Source organism: Sciurus vulgaris (assembly GCF_902686455.1).
Source record: "Sciurus vulgaris genome assembly, chromosome: 14".
NCBI classification, from domain to species: domain Eukaryota; kingdom Metazoa; phylum Chordata; class Mammalia; order Rodentia; family Sciuridae; genus Sciurus; species Sciurus vulgaris.
The window spans coordinates 41502813-41525854 of NC_136475.1; the positions used below are offsets into that span (position 1 = coordinate 41502813).

At 37.4% G+C, this 23042-nt stretch overlaps 1 protein-coding gene across 1 annotated transcript in view; it reads left to right on the top strand.

The window, feature by feature from the left end:
• Window positions 1-23042, top strand: part of LOC306643513 (E3 ubiquitin-protein ligase KCMF1) — a 117043-nt gene that overhangs the window by 1302 nt on the left and 92699 nt on the right. The gene's annotated exons all lie outside the window — the stretch shown is intronic.

The following is a 23042-nucleotide window of genomic DNA, read 5'->3' on the forward strand; positions in this document are numbered from 1 at the left end:
CTACTACAGGTTTTTAAATAAAAAGTATAAATAGACTTGGTGAAAAGTTTATCCTGGTAAGGTTAACGCAAGATTGTAGAAGTGACTTGAACGTATTGTGTACTTTAGATTTAAAAATCCTGTATAGGTGATGTAGGAGTGGAGAAAGTTTAGTGAGTCAGATTAGTTTGTGCTTCACATCTAAAGAAGTGCATTCTTAGAGAAATACAGACTTTAGAATTCAAGGTTGAAAAACTCAGATTGATTAACATATTTAGAAAAGTTTCAGAATTTTGCATTACTAATTGCAACTTTAAGATTGATTCAAAGGACATTTTGCGTTCAAGGATTCTGTATTTTCAGAGTTACAAAACCAGTAGGAAATAAACTATTTTCTTCACAGAGCATTTATTGAGTACTGTGTTTAAATGTTGGACATTTTGAAATAGCTGGGTACTTAGTTTAGTCTCATTGAAAGGGACATAGAAATAGTTGAAAGTTAGATCTGTTTTCTCTGTAATTAAAAAAAGTTGCAATTAAGGTTATACTCAAGTTGGAGTTTGGAATGTTAAAGTTTATCTTAGCCTTAGTCGTGTGTGTGTTAACCTTCAAGACAAAATGAAAGTGAGCAGTGACTATGAGCAGGAACTGGGAGAATTAATAGTGCAGAATTACAGCTGTGGAAGAAGTGTGTTTGAGACTCATGCTCCTTGCCTTAAGGAATCATCCAGATAGTTCCATAGTATTCCAATTGAACAGTGGCCTGGGGGAAAAAAGTTCCTTTACTCTCAGTACTCTATTAGAGTAATTAAAATCCCCTAGTTGAAACATTCTTCAGTATAACATACATTCTGTAATTTAATCCCATTTCCCCCTATTTGGGGCTGTGGAAAGGTGTGTGGCTGTAAAATTTATATTACTATTACTGAATCTTAGCACAATAATAGCATACCTTTCCTGGTAATTTATATCAATGCCAGGTGTCTGAAAAAGAAACATCCCTAAATACATTTGTTGAATACTTATAATACAATATTTGACAACTGATTATCTTCAAAGGTTATGGCCTGAGGCTGGAGTGGCAGTCTTACAAATCACATTTAATTCATTAGATACATGTATGTTTTATAGTATATTAGTTCAGGCTGCCATTATTTTCATCAGTAGGAATTTAATCTGTCAGCACTTGTAGAGTTGATACCAGTGCTTTCTTCCTTTCTCTTCTTTGGGCCAACTAATTCCATTTCTTTTAGCATTTCTTTAGTGGTCAGATTTTTGAACCTTTTAATCATCTGTCCATTTCCAAGTTCTCTGTGGTCCCCTGCCACCATCCCAAGTGTAACCCAGAACTGGATGTGGTAGTCTGGTAACAGGTCTGTGCCACCAGTAATGGACTTGAATCCTTATTTTCAGGGCCTCTGTGTACAACTAACTTGTTACTTTGTCTATCTGCCCACTCTGTTGAATTGTACTGTATTGTATGATTGTATTAATGTTGTAACTTTGAACAACACAGCTCCAAGAGGACACCTGTCTAGCTTTGAGGCTCAACCTTGTGAAGCAGTGAACTGTCTCTGAAAAAGAGATGCAGCCAGGAACAGAAATGCTCCAGCCCAGGAGTCAGCATACTTTTCTGTTAAGGGGCAGGTAGTAAACATTGTAGGATCAGTGAGCTGTGAGGTGTCAGCTTTATAATTGTCATTTGAAAGCAGTTAAACACACTGAGTTGTGGAATAAGCATGCCTGTATTCCAATTAAAATCCTACTTATGGACATTGTCCTTTAAATTTCATATTCTCATGTGTCATGAAATATGATTCTTCCTCTGATCCTCCCCCAATTTAAAAAAGTAAAAAACATTCTTAGTTAGTGGGGAGCAAAAGAACTGCGGGTGGCCAGGTTGGTCCAGGGGCCTGAGTTTGCATCCCTCTGCTCCAGAGCTTCAGAGAGTTGATGGAACTGGAATAGTTGGTGGTCCAGAAAGGGCCCACTCTGCTTGGTAGTTTCTTCAGTTCCTTTCATTATGGGGAGTGAGTTCATGGACTGAACCAACTCTTCTGTACCCCAGTTTTCAGCAGTATCTTGCAGATTAAGATAGAAGAAATTTTTTTCTTAGTGTTGAGAACAGACTCCTTTCTCAGACCCTGTCTGAACTCTATCTACATCAATTAAGTTTCCTGCTTGCCTATTATGACTTTTTCCAGTGAGAATTTCAAGACCTGTTTTAAATTCATTTTTTAATGTTCTTGCCATGTTAGCAAACATTTTACAGACATCAGCACACAATCACTTTATGTTCAGTATACCAACACTATCTAGTTTCATGTTTTACATAGTGAAACCAGTCATTTTCTGTATTTTTAAAAAAATGTCTCTGGCTGGGGATGTTGTTTAGTACTAGAGTGTCTGCTTAGCATCCACAAGGTCCTGGGTTCTATCCCTAGCTTCAAGGAAAAAAAAAGAGCCAGGTACCATGCCACATGGTTATAGTCTCATCTCCTCAGGAGTTTGAGGCTAGAGGCTCTCTTGAGCCCGCTAGTTAGCAGAGAGTCTGGCCAAGACACTGTCTCAAAAATAAACAAGCAAAGTCTTACTACCATACTTAAAAATATATTTAAAATAAAGTATGTTGTTCAAAACTTAAAATTCACTTATTATAAGCTTTGCAAAAAAATACTGCATAACAGATTTCTGGGTGTTTATTAGCTATGAAATTATGAATGATTTTTCAAGAGTTGGAGCCTGCCTGATTGATTATCTGGAGTTAACGGTGTATATGGCTTTAAATTATTTAGCCTTTTTTTCAGTTGCTATGTATAAGATACCATGGAATGTGGGACAGAATGGATGAGACACAGCTGTTCACCTTGAGTCAGGTGGGAGAATGCACTTGTAGACAGTTTCCATAGCGCAGTGAGAGGCGTGCCACATGCCATAGGGAAGGGATAAACAAATTGATGGCAAAATAATTACCAACTTTTTTCCCACTAATTTTGCTCAGTTTTAGAGAGGGAATGTACTTTGATTCTAGCACCTTTTCCTTGAGGCCTTCTTAACTCTTTCTGTGCTACTCTTTTTTGTGTGTGTTGGGGGGAACCAGCGATTGAATTTGGGGACCCTCACGCATTGAGCAGAATCCCCAGCCCTATATTGTATTTTATTTAGAGACAGGGTCTCATTGCATCACTTAGCAACTTACCTTTGCTCAGTCTGGATTTGAACTTGAGATCCTTCTGTCTCAGCCTCATTAGACACAGGGCTGACTCTGTGCTACTCTTGATTATGGGTAAAATTGTTTGAGTTTAAATAGAGTCCTTATGTTTACATGTTTACCTGATTTGTAATTCCCTTAGCTTTTGAAGCTTTTCACATGTATAATGATAGTGAATAAATGGATGGATAATATGTTGTTGTATTTCTCAGATGTGGGTCTCTGATCTAGTTAGTCTGAACTTAATTGCAGTGCTAGGATCAAACCCAGGGCCTCACATATTCTGGACACTTACTCTGCCACTGAACGACATCTCCAGCCATAAGCTCTTTCTTTCTTTCTTTCTTTCTTTCTTTCTTTCCTTCCTCTTCCTTTCCTTTCCTTCCTTTCTCTTCCTTCTTCCCTTCCTTCCCTTCCTTCCCTTCCTTCCCTTCCTTCCCTTCCTTCCCTTCCTTCCCTTCCTTCCCTTCCTTCCCTTCCTTTCCTTCCTTTCTTTCTTTCAATATGAATTGTATATTTAACAGTTTTATCATATACAACATGATGTTTTGATGTAGATAGTATGTATTCTAGATTGACAGTCCTTAATTTTTGAAAGTTATACTTGTGTTTTCTTTTCTCAAAAATTGCTGTCGGGCACTAAAAACACACAGACAATCCCAAAGTGAATTGTGATAACTTTGTTTTCAGAGTTTGGGGACTGTAAATCCATGCTTGATAATTAGCACATGATTTTAATGTGGTAACTTTTACATTCCTGTAGTAAACTCATTCATGCTGAAAAGATCTTTCTGATCTTGTTTTCTGAAATTTTATTTTGCTTTGACTATAATCTGTTAGAAGATTGTGACATTCTTATTTAGAATGTAATTTTATGGAATTATAATTTTGGGGGTCTTTGATTTTATATAATACTCAGTTTCAATTCTGTGTTCCTGAACTGGGCTTGGTGGCACATGTCTGTAATCCCAGTGAGTGAGGAGGCTGAGGTAAGAGGATTGTAAGTTCCAGGACAGCTTCAGCAACTTAGGCCCTTTCTGGAAATAAAAATGACTAGGGATATAGCTCAGTGGTAAAGCATTCCTGGGTTCAATTCCCTGTACCAAAAACAACAAACAAACCCACCAAAAAACAAAACAAAAAAACCCCTAAAATTCCATATTTTAACCCCTTTAAGTTAAAAATGTAGTGAAATACAACTTTTTATTTTAGCTCGTAAATTTAATTTGGAAGAAATTTCCCTTGTTCTTAGAATTTTAAAATACATTAGCAAAAATTTTGTTTAAAAATGGTAAACTTTTTCACAGTAGAAATTTCTCACATGAAATGATAAATTCTTCATATTTGGCTTGCAATCTTTTAAAAGCAATTCATGTATTTATGAGTCAAGATTAATTTTCAGAATGTCAGCTTTATAAAACCTACCATACATATTTACTCAGGATTTTTTTGCTTTGTTTTTAAAATGGAGATTCCAAAAGTTGGTTGTAGTGAAAGTTAAGGTGTCTCTGAATTATTATACAAATAAATTTTTATTTCATTATAAATATTGCTGTGGGGCTACTTTTATAAATTCAAAGAAAACATTGCCTGTATTTCATAAAAGTAGAATGATGTTCTTAATGAAATTCTTCAGCTAGATGCAGTGATGCATGCCTGTAATCCCAGCGACTCTGTAGGCTGAAGCAAGAGGATCTCAGCAATTCAAGGCCAGTCTCAACAATTTAGTAAGACCCTGTCTCAGAAATAAAAGTAGAAAGAGCTGGGGATGGTAAAAGCACCCCTGGGATCAATCCCTAGTACCGAAAGAAAAAAAAAATGCTGTGCTTGGTATAATACCCTCCTAAGAGTTCCTTGCTAATTTTTTTTCCTCTTCAGTAATGGAGATTGAACCCAGGGCTTCACACATGCTAGGTAAGTGCCCCACTGGACTACATCCCCAGTGTTTTTCATTTTTTAAATTTTATTATGAGACGGTCTGGCTAAGTGGCTCAGGCTGGACCAGAAATTTGGGTCCTCCTTTCTCAGCTTCTGTGGTAGCTAGAATTACAGATATGTACTACCATGTCTAGCCTCTTTTCTCAATGGTTTTTTCTTTGCACATATTTTTGGCACATGATTTATTGTTACATATTTGTACTCTAATGTATAACTTCAATGACTAAAAAATGTCTAATCTACCATTTTAAGGAAATGAAAAAAAATGATGACACAAAACTAAAATGAATACAAAGTTAACCTTCAATAAGTGAATTTATTACAGTTTTGGTTTTTTTTGATTGGTACTGGGGATTGAACTCTGGGATGTTTTACTGAGCTACATCACCAGCACTTTAAAAATAATTTTTTTTTTTTTAAATTTTGAGATGGGCTCTTACTAAAGTTGCTCAGGACCTCACCAAGTTGTTTAGGACCTTACCAAGTTACTGAGGCTGACTTTGAATTTGTAATCCTCCTGTATCAGCTTCCTGAGTTACTGGGATTACAGATGTGTACCACCATGCCTATCTCAGAGCATAGAATTTTAAATTTTTATTAAATTAATTTTTTTTTTTTTTTTTTGCCATTCTGGGAATCTAAATCCAGGGCCTCATGCATGCTAGACAAGTACTCTACCACTGAGCCACATCCTTAGCCCATAGTATTTTTAAAGTGTAATTTCTGTGTACTGACCATGACCTGATTCATGGTGGAGTTGTAGGATAAGAAAGATAGTTTCCTAGGGGATCATATTACTAGGTTTCAAGGGAAGGAAATAAATGTTCAGGAAAAGACTGAGGGTGTTATTGAAATAGTAAAGACAAGAGGCAAGCCAGGTATTGATGAATGAAAGACCGGACAAGGTGGGTTATGAAGCTATAGCAATGAGGTATGAGAAACAAAATCAACTCTTAGACTGGATGGAATGTCCTGAGAGCTAGATGACTTGTGTCCCATGAAATGAACATGAGATGAATTGCTTTGTTAGATATCTTCCATAGAGGCATCCCATCTACTTCCCTCACACTTCTAAGTACTTTAGTTGTCATCTTTTTAAATTATAGCAAAGCAGAATTGTAGGTCCATCAGTTCATTTACATTATAAGTGGTATCATTTCTTCCCTTGCCACAGCACCAGATTGCAGTCCAGGAAACTTTGCAGTGGCCACAGTGGTAATCAGGGAGAAGGTATGGATGGATCCCTGTGAATTCATCACTACTGCTGGGAGTAGGGGACAGGGGATTAAACAACAACAACAAAAACAAATCACAGGACAGGGGTCAATAGCATCACCTTCAACCACAAGGTGACAGAATAGTAGGTGACATCATGACTAATTAAGTTTGTACATTATCTCTGGCAAATTGTGTGGTGTTTTCCCTCTTCTGTTCTGTCACTCAGTGCCAGTGCTGGTGGAATGAACTTCATCTTCAGTAAGAGGTTTTCATTCAGAGTCACTTTAAATGCTAGGTTGATGATGAGTTGACTGTTGGAACAATTGGAGGTGTATTTGACTATAATTTACTTTTTGATAATGACTTTTGTTTCTTTTATTGTTCCTTTGAGATTGTCACTGTACTCTTCATTCCAGCAGAGTTAAGAGTTCCTCCTGTATCATTCTTGCTTTATTCGTTACGCATTTTTATACTGAAATTGTTTACTTGCCAACCTCCCCACCATCTGTCTACCTGAAAGGCAGGAATGATGTTAGACTTTTTTACCTTTGTGCTTTACCACCTACCACAGTATCTGGCCTGTGGGAGCCCTGAGAACATTTTTGGGTGATTGTTAGATAGGTTAATACTTGTCTAAAAGCACTGTAAGACTGGAAAATACTCTCCTTTGTTTTTATCAGGGAAATTAGATTAACAGGGAAGGGGATTATAAGAAAGAGGACTTTTATAAAAGTTAAGAGGGATGAAAACTACATAGGACAAAAATAACTTGGGGAGCTGACTCTTGGGGGGATTGTCTTGGAATGAGATTCTACCACTGGGTCTGGCTGTGGGTTCTGTGTATTAATTGCAACATGCCCCTTGTGTTTTTTTGTTCATTCAGTAATTTGTTCAGTGAGTATGGATTCACTACTCTGGTACCACTCAAAGGCATCTCCAGTGCTTGCCACAGGTTGTTAACCTCTTGCTGGAAGATGATAATATTTAGTGGGTTTGAAATACATGTTTGGAAATTAAATACTTTCCTGTTGCACAAGCTCTTTTCCAGTGTGCTGGAATTCTTGACATTTATCTTTTATGATTGGGTAGTTAAATCATGTAAGTATTTAAATGTTTTAGCAAAGTTTTTATGCACCCCCACCCCCTAAGCTTGCTTTCATTTACATTTCACAGTTGTAATTCTGCCCAGAAGTATGTTTCCTTCCTTTATAGTATTGTCCTCAAACTATGGTGCCATAATGAAGTCTCAGTACACATCTGCACACATTGAAGTCTGTTCAAAGCCTGGTGTGATGCTGCAAACTTATAATCCAGGTTACTTGGGAGGGTAAGGAAGGAGGAACACAAGTTCCGAAGCCAGCCTGGCCAATTGAGCAAGACCTTGTCTCAAAAAAAAAAAAAAAAAAAGTTCAAATAGATTATTCCTTATAGGTTTATTTTTAGTTTTTGGTTCTTTCCTGATGCTTGAAGAGAAAAGAGCTCAAAGGGTTAATGTTTAAGTTTTGTGTTAAAAGTGCTTAGATCTTTTTTACTAGAGGGTTTTGCAAAGTTCTAATGGTTTTATTCTTATCACTTGTTAGAGTGAGTAGCCGACCCCACTTCTGTTATTCTTGTCTCCCAGTATTCCCTTTTGGTGCCCTGTGTGGTTTGGCAGTGCAAATAAATGGGAATTTTTCTAAATTAGGAGTGAAGGACGTTGAAGGGAAGCAGGCAAGGATTATATAAAAAACTTGTTACAGATATGTGCCTTTTTCCTCGTGGAGCTGGGTATGGTTGGATAATGGATGGGAAGGCAGGTAGTTTGTCAGTTGAGGATGCTGATGAAGTTGATTGCAATTTGAAGTGAATGTAAACTGCGATATGTGTTTATGTGGCACAATATGAATAAACATGGTGTGGCAGAAGTAAAACTAATGTTCTCTTTTCTAGGAAAAATGTTGATTAAGACCTCAGGTGACAGTAGATGAGGATCAGGATCTTTACTCCATGTTAGATATACCATATATCTTCATGATTTTTTATTACTCTGGATCATTTTCTACAAGTTTTTTTTTTAAAGCCATCTACTGGAAGAGGAGATAGCAAATCTACTTGCAGAATTGGGTTAGACCATTGCTATCTAATGGAGATCTATGAAACCCACAAATGTAATTTTAAATTTTCTAGTAGCTAGAAATTAAAAGATTAAATAACAATATAGCCAAATATTTCAAATGTAACTTACATAAGAATTATTGAGATATTTTTACATTTTTGTGAACTTTGAAATTTGATGTGCAGTTTTTTTTTTTTAATTATTTTTAGTTGTGAATGAACCTCAGTTTTATTTATGTATTTATATGCAGTACTGAGAATCAAACCTAGTGCCTCACACATGCTAGGCATTTTATATTTAGGGTATTTTAATTTGGACGCTACATTTTCATCAAAAATACCTGATCTTAACTGAGAAACATCTTTAGATTTGTGCATTAAGGGTGTGCTAATTCATCTTTTCATCACATGCTATATATATCACATGTGTATTTTTGATAAAGTATTGCTTTTTATTTATTGGGCCATTGGTTAACAGTCTGGATTTCTACTTCTTCAATTTATGTCCCTTAGAACTTAGATATTGCATTTTTTTCTACCTTAAAATTATTTTTTAATCTACTTTAGCAAAGCATAACCATCACCACAGTAGAAACTCATTTTATAGACAGCTGGCTACTAATATACATGAGTTTTAATTTGGGCCATTCAGGTTGGAGGAGTAAGAGCTTTGGAATGATTTTAATGTGTTTGTGGTGGCATTTTATTTTATTTACTTATTTTTTGGTTTTGGGTCTTAATCCAGAGGTTCTTTACCTCTGAGCCACATCTGGCACTTTTTTTGTTTAATTTTTAAAAAAACTTTGAAACAAGGTCTCACTAAGTTACTTAGGGCCTCGCTAAATTGCTAAGACTGGCCTTGAACTTGATCCTTCTGCCGCCCTAGTTGCTGGGATTACAGGAGTGTGCCACTATGCCCAGTTTTGGTGGGTAGTTCCCTGTTCTGAGATGTGTATAGCTTGTAAAAACTGTTGCTAGTTCATTGCAAATTCTAGTACTGTGAATTCAGAGGAGAGTTGGGAGTTGTTTCCAGGGTGATAGAATTTTCAGCACTTGAGTAAAGTGACCTCTAGGCTTGATAATTTAAATTTTGTTTCTTTTCTCTCTCTCTCTTTTTTTTTTTGTACTGGGGATTGAACTCAGGGGCACTCAACCTCTGAGCCACATCTTCAGCTCTTTTTATATTTTAGAGACAGGGTCTCGCTAAATTGCTGAGGCTTACTTAGATCCTCCTGTCTAAGCCTCCCCAGCTGCTGGGATTGTAGGCGTGCACCAACTGTACCAACTCTTCGAAGGTCTCTTTCATTGAAATCAGTTTGATCTTTGGTATCATCTTTAAAAGACTCAAATCTAGCAACAGAAAAAACGGATGGTAATGTTTCTTCTTTATTTCATTCATTTTAATTTCATTTAATTTTTGAGACATGGTCTTGCAATGCTAGTTTCAAACTTCTAGGTTTAAGTGATCTTCCTGCCTTAGCCTCCTAAGTACTTGGGAGTGGTGGTGTGTGCTGCGATGGCTAGTAGATCCTTTTAAAAAGTAATTTTAGAGAAACTGATACTAGTGGTTAATACTTATGCCAATATCAGGGTTAGTCATTCATTGATGATTTTTCTCTTTTACCTTTTATTTTTAGTTAAAACTAGATTTAGAAGATAGTTTGTTAAAAATAAAAGGCTTAGTATTTTCTGCTTTCATTTTATTGAAGCAGCAGTTCCTTTGATTCTATTATTTTTATGACTCTATTATTTTTCACTCCCCTTCCAGAGAAATCACTGGAGCATCAGGAATTTGATGACCCCCCACCCCAGAGTATAAAAATAGTAGAATTTTAGTTGGGTGCTCTTATCCAGTTGTTCTGTAAACGTGGTCCCAGGACCAGCAGTATCAACATCACTTGGAACTTGCTAGAAATGCAGATTCTTTGACTCCTCACTCTAGATCTTCTGAATTAGAATTTCTTCAGTGGGTGTATGCAATCTGTATTTTTAATAGATTCCCACCTGAACTCAGATAGAATCAAAGGCATTTATATGTGAGATGGTTATTTCTGAGGAGGGCATACAGTGGTTACAGGATCATTCCCCAAATGGGAATAAACCTGTTGACGTTAGCCTCATTCTTCTACCTAATGTGACCACCATGGTATTGTCACATGAGGAAAGGTAAGAAGAGTGTAACTCCTTACTTGCTTCTCACTCCAGTCTTGTACTTTTTTGTATTTGGTGGTTCTGGGGGTTGAAAGTCTAGTATTGTTTATTCCACTTTATATACATTTATTGAATGCATATTTGGGGTCAGGCACTGTTGTGGACACAGGGATACCATAATGAACAAATCAGAGAAAATTTCTTTCTTTCCTTTTGATGTTGAGGTTGTATTAGAAGGGATATACCAGGGATTGGCAATGGTAAATGGGGCAAATGCAGCCTGCTCTTATTTTTGGAAATAAAGTTTTATTGGAACATAGTCACATCTGCTTCTTTATGGATTGTCTAAGCTGCTTTTGTGCTACAATGGCAGAATAGAGTAGTTGTGATGGAGCAAGCTGAATATATTTAATATCTCACTCTGTACAGGAAAAAAATTGTAGATAACCTGGACTAGATCATGAAAGAATAAGTATGTAATAGAATGTTAGGAGGTGACAAATGGTAGGGAAACCCTTAAAGCACGATAAGAGAATATAAAAAGTAGGGAGCTCTTTTAAGTAGAGCAGTCAGAGAGGGCATATCTGAAGATGACTTCTAAAGAAAAACATGAATAGAGTGTATTTAAAGAAGAAAAGTTTAAAAGGATAAAGGATAAAGTACTAGACCCTGACACTTGGAATGTTCTTGGAATAGCAGAGAGGCTTTGTGACTGGAGGGCAGTGATTGAAATAGAAAGTGAGAGGAAATGAAGTTGGCATTGTTGGGGCCAGATCCTGCACATTCTCATAATATATCCTCCAGTGAAAACTGTTTAACTATGAGTGCTTTAAAAAGATAATTCAGGTGGCGCACACCTCTAATCCTAGCTGCTTCAGAGGCTGAGGTGGGAGGATCACTAATTCAAAGCCAGCCTCAGTAATTTAGCAAGGCCCTAAGCAACTTAGTGAAACCCTGTCTCTAAATAAAAAATTGAAAAAGCGCTGGAGATGTAGCTCAGTGGTTAACTGCCCCGGGGTTCAATCCCCAGTACCAAAATAAAATAAAATATAAAAATAAAAACACACAATTCAGAAGCCGTAAATCTGTAGAGGGGTCTTTCTGGCCAAACAGATGGTAGAGTCTGGAAAGTAAATATCCAGTGTTGTCTTCAAAACATCTCTGAGAAACACTTCTTTACAAACTTTACCACACATTCCTATGTTTTATCTTTCTTGCCTCCATGTATTATGTACTCTTATTTAGCTGATATTACCTGGAAGGGAAGGGGTCGTTTGAAATGTGGCAGCTACTTGTAGACTGAGGCAGAGAAGCTCAAGCTCAAGGACAATCAGGGCAGCTTAGCAAGAATTTGTTTCAAAATTAAATACAAAGGGGTAGGAATTTCACTCCAGTGGTAGAGCACCTGTACTCTAAGTACAATATTTAGTCTCCAGTACTGTCCCCCACCCCGCCACTGCAAAAAAACAAAACAGGTGTGTGTCTGTTAGTAGCTTTCAAACTTATATATATATATAAAAAAAAGTAAGAAACATCTTCTCTTTTATGATCAGTAGTCACATACTGAACTCACAAATGTACTGAAACGAGTTATTTCATTAGAAACAAAAATACTGGTTGTGACCTACTAGATTAATTTCATATTCTACTTATAGGTCAGGGCCTACAATTTGAAAAACAATGGCCTGAGCTGTCGAATCAAAACTTCTGAGTTCTTATGTACAAGATGTTGTTATTCATACTGGGAGTTACATAGAACATTTTTCTATGTATGTGGTATATGGTATGGCTGAAGCAGAAAGGTCCAGATATATAAAATAAAATGACCATAGCACTAAGCAAAATAATAGCCAAAATGTGACTGGGACAATAAAAAAGTGTGTCAAATCCAAAATTGCTACAAGTTCTATAGTGTTGGCAAGTGAGCTAAGGTGGTTTTGTCAGAGAAGGTAATTCCAAAAAGGTACCATTTAAACTCAAGACTTGAAGAAATACTGTATTTTTATAAGTATTGGGTAGGGGTATTTACCAAGTGAGAGAATGGTAGGGGTAAAGTGCAAAGCTAGGAAAACATGAGGTGTGTTGGAGAGAATGAGGCCAGTAATCAGAAGACTAGTTTCTGAAATAGAAGACTTCTGTATGTAAGTGGGAAAAGTGAGGAATATTAGAAAGATTGATTGACTTGCCAAAGGTTTCGAGGGAGAAGTGGAACAAGAACTTATTGTTCTGACTTCTGTTCAGTGCTAGAAGTCTGTTTTCTCATCTGTAAAAGAGGGATACTAATGCCTGTTTAGTTTCTCTCCAAGGGTGATTGTTGGGATGAATTGCCAGTGCATGTAAGAAGGTTTTCTGAGTTAGGCAAAGCATAAATGAAAGGCAGTGGAATTTTTTTCATGGGAGATATGATTGGAAGTGGAGGTTGGAACAAGGTAGATGAGTGAAGATTTGATTGCCACATTAAGGTCAATCATTTTCTTTTTCCATACAGATTGCAGGATGGAGGAGTGAGTAGTGCATCAAAGTTTAAGCAGAAGGCTGGGGGTGTAGCTCAGTGATAGAACACTTGCCTAGCATGTGCAAGGCCCTGGGTTTGATCCCCAGCACTGGGGGGGAAAAGTTTTAAGCAGAGAAAGGCACAATGAAAAGTGATATGTTTTAGAAAGTGTGTGGAAGTATGTTAGGGGTAGTTTGGTGCCTGTGACAGGGAGACTGGTTAGAGGCTTTTTGCTGAAATGAGCTCAAAATTAAAAAGATCAATGGCAAGAGGAATAGAAAGCAAAAGGATAAGGTTTCACTGTGAGAGAGCAAGGAATAAAGTAGGATAAGTAGGCAGAGTGCTGAAAGAATAGTACCTTCTAGTAAATTTGGAAGAGAGGAGGGGGACAGGATAAAAAATGATTTTCAGCTTCTGAATGTAAGATGATGGTAGTACATTTGATAGAAATCAAAAGTTGGAAAATTATCATACTGGGGCTCAGGGAAGACATTTGAGGGTTAGAGATAATCTTATATGCCTCTGCACTGAAGCCTGGGGATTAGCTATTTCTAAGGAAGAAAGCAAAGAGAAGGGAGTAGTGAGTTTGTATTTAGGAGCAAGAAGAGAAGGAGTCAGGGTAGAAGTTACTTTAGCTGGGTGTAGTGGCACGTGCTTGTACTCCCAGTACTTGTGACACTGAGGCTGAAGTAGGGGGATTGCAAGTTCCAGGCCATCCTCAGCAATTTAGTGAGGCCCTCAGCAATTTAGACTGTCTCAAAATAAGAAATAAAAAGGACTGAGGATGTGGCTCAGTGGTAAAGTGCTTCTGGGTTCAATTCCCAGTACAAAAAAAAAAAAAAAAAAAAAAAAAGTTGATAATCCTGGTTTCAACTCTCCAGATTCTGTTATTTACAAATGGTTATCCCCTGGGCAAGGGATGCCCATGGAGAAGAAAGTAGGTGTGGGATGTTATACTATCTGGTAATAAGATATTCTTCCAGAAGTTTCTGGTGTCTATTAGATTGTAGAACATTATATTAAGAGTATTAAACAATGGTGTTCTGGCACTGGCTCATGCTGGCTTTCAAGAGCTGATTGCTAAGTTTTCAGAAAAATTTGAGCCAGTTATTAGATACCATTCAGTCATTGATAAAATTAAATTATATAAAATGACAATCAAATTATATTTAAAAAGGAATACTCAAAACCCACCACTTCCTATTTATTTTACTACTAGGTATCATCTGGCTCTTGAAGCTGTTTATATCTATTATGTCTGTTTTGTAGAAAAATTATAGAATGGTGTGCTATTTTCTTCCCAGCTTTCACTCAGTAGTGTCACCTTGGTAGCTTGAATTTGGTTACACCACAGAAATTAGCAAACAGTGACAAAGGGATTGGTTTTTTTTTTGTTTTATTGGAAAAAAAAAAAAAAGAGAAGTTGGAGAACTAAGGGAACCAAGTTACTGATTTGGAAGCCTTCTTCTATAGTGATATTTGTCATGCAAGTATTGACTTATTTGCCTGTCTTTTCCTTTAAATGTAGGCTTCTTGGGATGGGAGTTACAGATGAAGAAGCAGGAGGGGGAAAAGCTGTTAAACAAGTACCAGCCATATGAATAGTAATATTTATTGAGAACTTACTATGTGCCAGGAACCATTCTCAGCATTTCATATTTACCTACTCATTTAATTCTCACAAGTTCCGTGAGGTACCAGTTATGACCCCATTTTATAAAGAAGGAAATTGAAATGCCCAGAAGTTAATTATTTTGCTTAAGGTGACACTCTGTGTGACAGAGCTGGAATGCAAACCCAGACTTAGGTTCTAAATATTTAGCTATACTCTGTATCAGTACTGTATAGATTGGTTCCTATAGCAGGGACCTCAGTAAATAGGCATATTAAAATTTCAAAACAACCTGGCAATGTATACATTATTTTAGATTATGAATGGAGAGGTTATTTGCCCTAGGTCACACAGGTAGCAAGTGCTAAAGCCAGGATTTTGAACTCGGTTCTATCAAAAAAGTCTGTGTTTATTTACTTATTTTAGATTTTTAAAAGTTGAATGAGAAAAAAATACAAATTCACTTTCATTAATGTTACACAAAATTATTACTAGAGTCAAGAGTAAATAAACATCACTTATTTATAGCACTATCTAGTTCTTCATATTCACCTTAGTATTTAAAAGTAAAGTAGGTATCAATTTAGGGATTGAGAAAGAGAAAAATAAAAACTTTTCAAAGATGCCTCTTCTGTACTGTGTATAGCTATGCTATGAGAGGGATTCTTTTACTTCTCTATGGCAGTGTTCAGTTGTATATGAAACTGAAACTGCTCAACAACTGAGGAAGGCTAGAAATAGAAATGATGGGTCCATATCCTGGCACATGTATCAATTCAAACAAAGGGGCACCTACCAACTTGTAATATTTAGGGACTGCAAATAAGGCTTTCTCTTGAAGCTGCATTAGAAACAACTACTTATGTTCCTTAGGCTTTGTAATGTGTGTAATGTGTAATTTGATACTGCAGAGTTTCAAATTTGGTCTCTACCAGTTACCAGTGCAGTCATCAGTGATTCAGCTTTGGCGGATTCTATCTTGATGACCCAGTATCTCTTGTCATTAAGCATTTTAGTCTTTTAACTTCATCTTCTGTGTTTCATTCACCACCAGGTAATCTGAAGAAAGTTGTTCCTAGCCCTAGCTATAACACATGAGGTAACTAGTTCTCATACAATCTGTACCCCTTCTACAGTCCTTTTCATATCAGTTTTATAAAAGTCTTTTCTCATGTGCTGAAATCTGTCTGCAGCAGAGCTATCCTTCTAATAGAGGAGCTCTTTTGTACCAAAAGTATAAGTGATAAGAGGTTGATGGTGTACTTGATCAGCTGCTTGCACTCATTGTGGAATGCCCCCTTACCCCAATCTCACCAGCCCATCTGCTAACTATTGGGCATTGCACTACAAACATTCTGGTGAACTTGGCCACTAGCAGCAAGTGGAAGGAAAGCAAAAAGCCAGAAAGTGGGAGGCAAAGGAAACTTCTCCCTGTGCAGTACAGGCAGTGGTTATCTGTGTCCTGTAAGCCACTGCCACCTGCTGTTAACAGAAGAGGACAAGATCTTATTTATATTTACTTCATAGGTCAGCAAACTTTCTGTACAGGGCCAGATAGCAAATGTTGCTTTATGGGCCATATGGTCTCAATTGCAACTACTCACTCTGTTGTTATAGTAGAAAAGCAACCTTAAGAACATATACACAGACATACACACAAACACACACACATACACGAACATGGCAGTGAGCAATAAATATGGGCACTGAAATTTGAATTTTATATAATCGAATTTTACATAATACTACTAAATACCACCCCCTACTTCTTTCTTTTTGGCAGTGTTGGGATCAAACCCAGGGCTTGGAAAGGTAGGCAAGCTCTCTACCACTGAACTGCAGTGTAATAGTGTAAATATTTACAGCATATTATTATTTTGTAAGTTTTCCAGTTTTTTACAGCTAAAGAGCTATACTAAAACAGATGATGGGCCAGATTTGGACTGTAGGCTGGCAGGTTGTGGCTTCCTGGACCCTGCTTTAAACTACTCACTTATTAAGTGTATATTGATTTTTCTGTGTGGAGATCGCTGGACATTGGGGAGTTCCAGCCTCCTAAGATCAGACAAGTGATTACTGGACAGGGTAGTAAGAACTATGATAAAGGTATCCTTACAAGGTGTAGTGGGAAAACAGATGGCAGGCTCCTTTGTTTCATGGATGAATTTATGAAGGTATCTCCAAAAGAATGGTAGTTGTTGAATTGCCAGGCTTATGGTGTAGGAGAAGGCATAGCATTACTGAATCAGAAAAGAGGGACTCATGCCAGGAGATGAACTTTGTTGAGAGTAGGGAAATGGGGAATTTGTTTTTAGGAAATTTTGAGCCAGGGAGTAATATGATCTGATTTTTGTGTTTTAGAAAGATATGCTCTGGAGGATGGATTTGCAGGGAGGAGAACAGGAGGGGAACAGATAAGTTACCATAAGAAAAGATAGTTGTAGGGGCAAGTAGATAGTGATTGATCAGGCATAGGGATTGTGGAAGAAGGGAATATTTAAGAAAACTCTTGGGTTTGTGACTTAGTTGTACTGTACCTTTCATCAAGATGTATATAAAGAACAGAGAAGTATGCTTTGAAATTGGGTGCCAGAAGCAGTTAGAAGGGAATTGCCTTTGGTTTCACCTTGTTTGGCTTGAGACACCCATAGAGATGTCAGGTGGGCTAACATGTGAGATTGAGGTCTGAACTAAGATGAATCAGTTGTTCAGGGGGATGGTGAGAACATATGGATTGGGAAGATAAGGAGACTGATCATCAAACCTTGTGGAACACTGAATCTTGAAGGAGCAGGAGACTGAATGGAAATAGCATAGAGAGTAGAGGAACCGGAGAGAGCGTGAGCATTGGTGGTATTGAAACTTGGAAGGGTGGTTTTTCAGAAGGAGAATATGCTTAATATTGCTGTAGAAAGGTTAAGAAGATAAGGAATAAAGTGTTGATTGGATTGGGTCTTGGAGTGGGGAGGGTTGTGTAAGTAGTTTCAAAGGAGTAGGCTAGAGTTCAGATTGCAATGTGTTAAATCCTGAGTGCATATGAGAAATTAGGGACACTCCCCAAAGATTCTTCAGTGGAGGGAGAGAGAAATGACAATAGTTGGAGGTATCTCTAGCACCTAGCCTAGGATTTGGCATAGAATACAGATATTAAAATTCCTAACATAGTTTTTGCCTCACATGTATTTATTCATATTCAGTCAGCTAACTTATAGTTGGTTCATCTCAATGACCTACAGATCTCCATTTGAATATCTGATGATGTGGTTTTTTCCTTTCTGTTTTTTTTTTTTTTTTTTTTTTGGTAGTATTGGGTATTGAACCCTGGCCTTCAAGTGCTCTATCACTTAGCTATATTCTTTATTTTTTATTTTTTTTATAGTTGTAGATGGACAGCATGCCTTTATTTTATTTGTTTCATTTTTTTATGTGTGCTGAGGATTGAACCCATGCCTCATACATGCTAGGCAAGTGCTCTGCCACTGAGCTACAGCCCCAACCCCAGCTTAGCTCTGTATTCTTCACCTCCATTTGAATTTCTAACAGACATCACTAACTCAGTACATTGGAAACAGAACTCTTGACCTCTTGTCTTCAAAATGTTCTTCCCTTCCTCATCTTAGTAAATGACCTGCTTCTTTCTACTTACTTTCACAAGGAGGACCAAACTGTAATCTTTGGCTCCTTTCCCCTTATACTACAGCAGCATGTCCTGTGGCTCTTCCTGCAGAAGTATACTCAGGTCAAGACTGAGGGTGTGTCTCAGTGGTAGAACATGTGCTTAACATGTGAGAAGCCCTGGGTTCATTCCCAATGAATGAGTGAATAAATGAATGAACAAACTAATGATTAACTATGCTAGGCACTATTGTTGAAGCTGGGAATAGTGATGAGAACTAAGAAGTTCTTCTCATTGTAGAGCTTACATCTTTGTGGAGATGAGGGCCCCAGATGAGATATATAATTTTGGATGGTGCCAAATTATTCTGAAGATAAATTCAGAGAATAAAGATTAAATAACCATGGAAGGTGGGTGGGTAGTTTGTGTGACTATTTTAGAGAAAATGGTCAGGTATTTCAGAGGAGGTTAGAGTAAGGTAGGTCAGGAAGCTCTGTAGGTGGAGGATAAAGGTAGCTTGAGTGATGAGAGATAAGCTGAGTGGCCATGTGTGTGTGAGTGTGTGTGTGTGTGTGTTGCTAGTAACTGAACCCAGGACCTCATACAGGTTGAGTACATGCTTTGCCACTGAGCCATACCCCCAACCCTGAAATGGGTGTACTTTGAAGGTAGAGCCAACAGGACTTCTGGTGCAGTGTAGGGGAAAAGGAGAAGCCAAGGGTGACAGCTTGATCATCCTTGTGAAAGCCAGTGGTGAGAAAGAGGACCATTTACTGAGATGAGGAAGGCAGGAGGAAGGGAGGAACATTTTGAAGGTGAAAGTCAAGAGTTCTGTTTCCAATGTGTTAGATGTGTCAGGTACTCAAATGGAGGTTGTAGGTCATTGGGATGAACTGTAGTTTCAGTTGGTTGGGTAATGAATATGAATAAATTTGTGCTGAGCAAAAAAAGTTTAGGAGTCTTTATTAATAAAGTCAAGACATGATGTGATTATTTTGTCCTTCTCTTCAGTTTCTTGTGACTTGAGTTTCCCAGACCTTTTATAAGGTAACTAGTTTGGAGGCCTGTGAACCTTATTTTTTCCTCCTCCGTAGCAGAAGAGAAGGAACCTAGAGGTAGAAAACCCGGTATGTCTCATAATGTTAGTGCTGCAGCTATACAGGTCTGGGTCTGAAGATTTCACTATGCGTATTAGGCCAGTATAACAGCTGGATAATGAATTAATTTATTTTAGTCCTTTTTCTCTCCAACAAAATCAAGAGGAAGGTAGAATAAGATCTTTTGGTCCAGAAGGAAATCAGTTGCAGTAGCAGCCTCTACTAGAGCTACTCCCATTCCTACATCTTTACCTCCAGCTGTGGTTTAGAAAAGCTGAGTCACACATTCTACTTGAGATTGTACCACAAGTTTGTGACAATGTCAGGACTAGAATTTAGATCTCATTACTCCAGCCCATTTTACAGTAGACAGAGAGTACTGAGAGAACCAAAACATCGGACTCAGAGAGAATTTGTTAATTCATAGATATCCGAAAGCCAGACTTCTACAGTGGATAAAGTTTTCCCCAGATTCTGAATAGTGAAGTCAGGAATAAAGCTTTGGAACTTGTTCTGGTTTGGATGTGAGGTGTCCACCAAAAGCTCACATGTGAGACAATGCAAGAAGATTCAGAGGAAAAATGATTGAGTTGTGAGAATATTAACCTAATCGTGAATTAATTCCCTGGTAGGGATTAACTGAGTGTTAACTGAAGGCAGATAGGGTGTACCTGGAGGAGGCATGGCTTTGGGGTATGTATTTGTGTTTGGCAAGTGGAGATCTCTCTCTGATTCCTGATCATCATGTGAGCTACTTCCCTCTGCCACACTATTCTGTTATGTTGTTCTACTTCACCTTGAGCCCTAAGGAATGGAGCCAGCTCTGTGAACAGAGACCTCTGAAACTGTGAGCCCTCAAATAAACTTTTCCTCCTTTACAGTTGTTCTGGTTGTGTCTTTTAGTCACAGCAGTGAAAAAGCTGACTAAAACAGAGCTAGACTGCCTGGGTTCGAACCCCAGCTTGGTTACTTACTATGACCATGGGTAAGTTATCTCTTTGTACTTCATTTCATGAAATGGGCATAATGTTAGCAATTTGAGAGGGTGGTTATATTTGGTTATCACAGATAAAATGTTTATAGTAGTGCCTGGCATATGGTAAGCACTTGTTTTTTGGCTGTTAGTGACTTCATTGTTCTCATCTTGGATACAGAAAGTGGCTGCCTACCTTCCTTAATATTTTTCATATAGTTTTCAAGTTCATGTATTTTTAATTGTATGTTTTGAAATACATATATCTTGTGGAATGGCTAACTCATACTAATTAATACATGCAGTAGCACCTTAAATTTATTTTTTCTGGTGACTTTCCATGTAATTTGAGTGCTGGTAACATACAGGTATCTTTATATAAGATAAGGTTGCTGCTCTCAAGTGAGACATTTGCATTCTAACAGGGCAGGAAGTTTAAAAACTAGATATACTACAAGGCTTATGAAAGTGATAAATATTTTCTTCCTTTTCTGACATTATATCAATTCAAAATGTCTTCAGATGAATACCAGGGACTCAGAAGGAGTTTGAACAAAGTTTGTGGGGAAGGGATTTGTCTGGATAGAGTAGAAAAAGACTTTCCAGTCCAGCAAGTGTTAAACAAAGGTGGCTAAGGCAGGAAAACACAAGGAAGAATTTGTGAACAGTGAGAATAGTTTTAGAATCCATTGGGGCTAAACTGGCTGGGTTTCTAAATTTTCACTATAGACCTTTTCAGACAGAGATTGTCACTGAGTCCTTATGAAAATGATAGATGTGTCAGGTGAACTTTGCATTGAGTAGTTCACAGAGTGTTGTGTCACATAAATGACTGTCAACCAGGTATAACAATAGCACCTCAAATGATTTTGTATCTTTTTTTTTTTTTTTTTTCCTAAGATGGTTTTTCAAATCAACCGAGGATCTGGGAATGTAGCTCAGTGTTGTAGTGCTTTCCTAGCATGCACAAGGCCCTGGGTTCAGGTCCCAATGCTGACAAAAATTTGAGATTAACCCTTACTTAATATACTCCCTTTTTTTGTTACCCATCTTCAACACATCAACATTTTACCCCGTTTTTGTTTTTTTTTTTCTTTTTGCTGAAATTGAGCCCAGGACCTCACATATTAGGTAAGTAGTGTACCACTGAACTTACACTCCCAAGACTTTTTGCTATTTTTATATTGATTTCTTCTACTGTTTTGGATTTTAGTATTTTAAAGCAAATTTGAGCCCCACATGTTATTTTACTTACAAATGTGTATGTGTTTGATTTATTTTGGGAGATGGGGTGGGTACTGGGAATTGAACCCACAGATGCGTAACTACTGAGCCACATCCCCAGCTCTCTTTTGTATTTTATTTAGAGACAGGGTCTTGCAGAGTTATTTAGGTCTTGCTAAATTGCTGAGGCTGGCTTTGAACTTGCAGTCTTTCTGCCTCAGCCTCCCCAGCTGCTGGGATTACAGGTGTGTACCACACCTGTAAAGTCAGGTCCACATACTACATTTGGTTGGTATGTCCTTTGAAATGTACACAGATTTGTGGAATGGGAATTTAGTTCAGTGTTCGAGTATTTCTCTAGTATGCACAAGGCCCTGGGGTTTGAACCCCAATACTACAAAAATAAAATTTACAACAGTCCTTACTAGCCTTTGAAAATGCTATTCGTTTGCTGAATATATTAGATCATTTCTTTAATAGTAGTTTCCACATTCTGAATTGCATTTTTATGATACCATTTTAGCATACTTTTCATACCATGCCCTGCTCCTCATATTTCTTTTGAATAGCACTCAGTTCCAGAGACCCGACTCAGGTTTTTGTTTATCTTTGGTAAGAATATATCATAGGTACTAAATATTTTGTAATACTCATTTTTATGTAATATGGAGAGGCCCATAATGTCTGGTTTGAGTGGTTGAACTGTCAGGCTATCTCTCCACTGGTGGTCACTGATGTGGATCCATTGTTTCATGGTGATTAAAGATGTTGACTTTTCTTATCATTTTTGTTTATTAGAATTCTCCTATGAAGAACTGTACTCATAAATTAAAGAATCACCAGAATACTCTAATATAAAGGAAAAATAAAAATGAAATAATGAATAATAAGTAATGTCTTTCAAAATATAAATGCTCAAGAGACTGGGGATTAGCTCAGTGGTAGAGTGCTTGCCTAGCACTTCAGAGGCTCTGGGTTTGAACTCCAGCACTGGCTTTTTAACTTGTGTTTTTCGTCCACCAGAAATGTACACACAAAAGAAATGAATGCTTAGGAACAACTATTTTAAGGAACATGTTATATTGGCAATTCAGATACCATAAACAATGTTGCTTATCATTGTTTCTTTTTGAACAACTAATGGTATCACATTCCAAGCAACTGTATTACTGATGATTTCAGTGTATGTTAAAATCATTCAAAATGTCTAGTTTTTACATGTTAAAATTGAGTTTGAGTCTGAACTCGAGATATTATACATGGGTTTTTGTGTTGCGACATTTGAAAGTCATGGGAAGTTGGGACAGTTCTTCACTGAGTAGTAGTATTGTCCATTACAACAGAATGTCTAGAATTCCTGATAGTGCCAACTTCACAGTTATTGTGACAACCAAATTTTCACAATACCTGTTAGGAAGTAATGTTAGCCATGTCA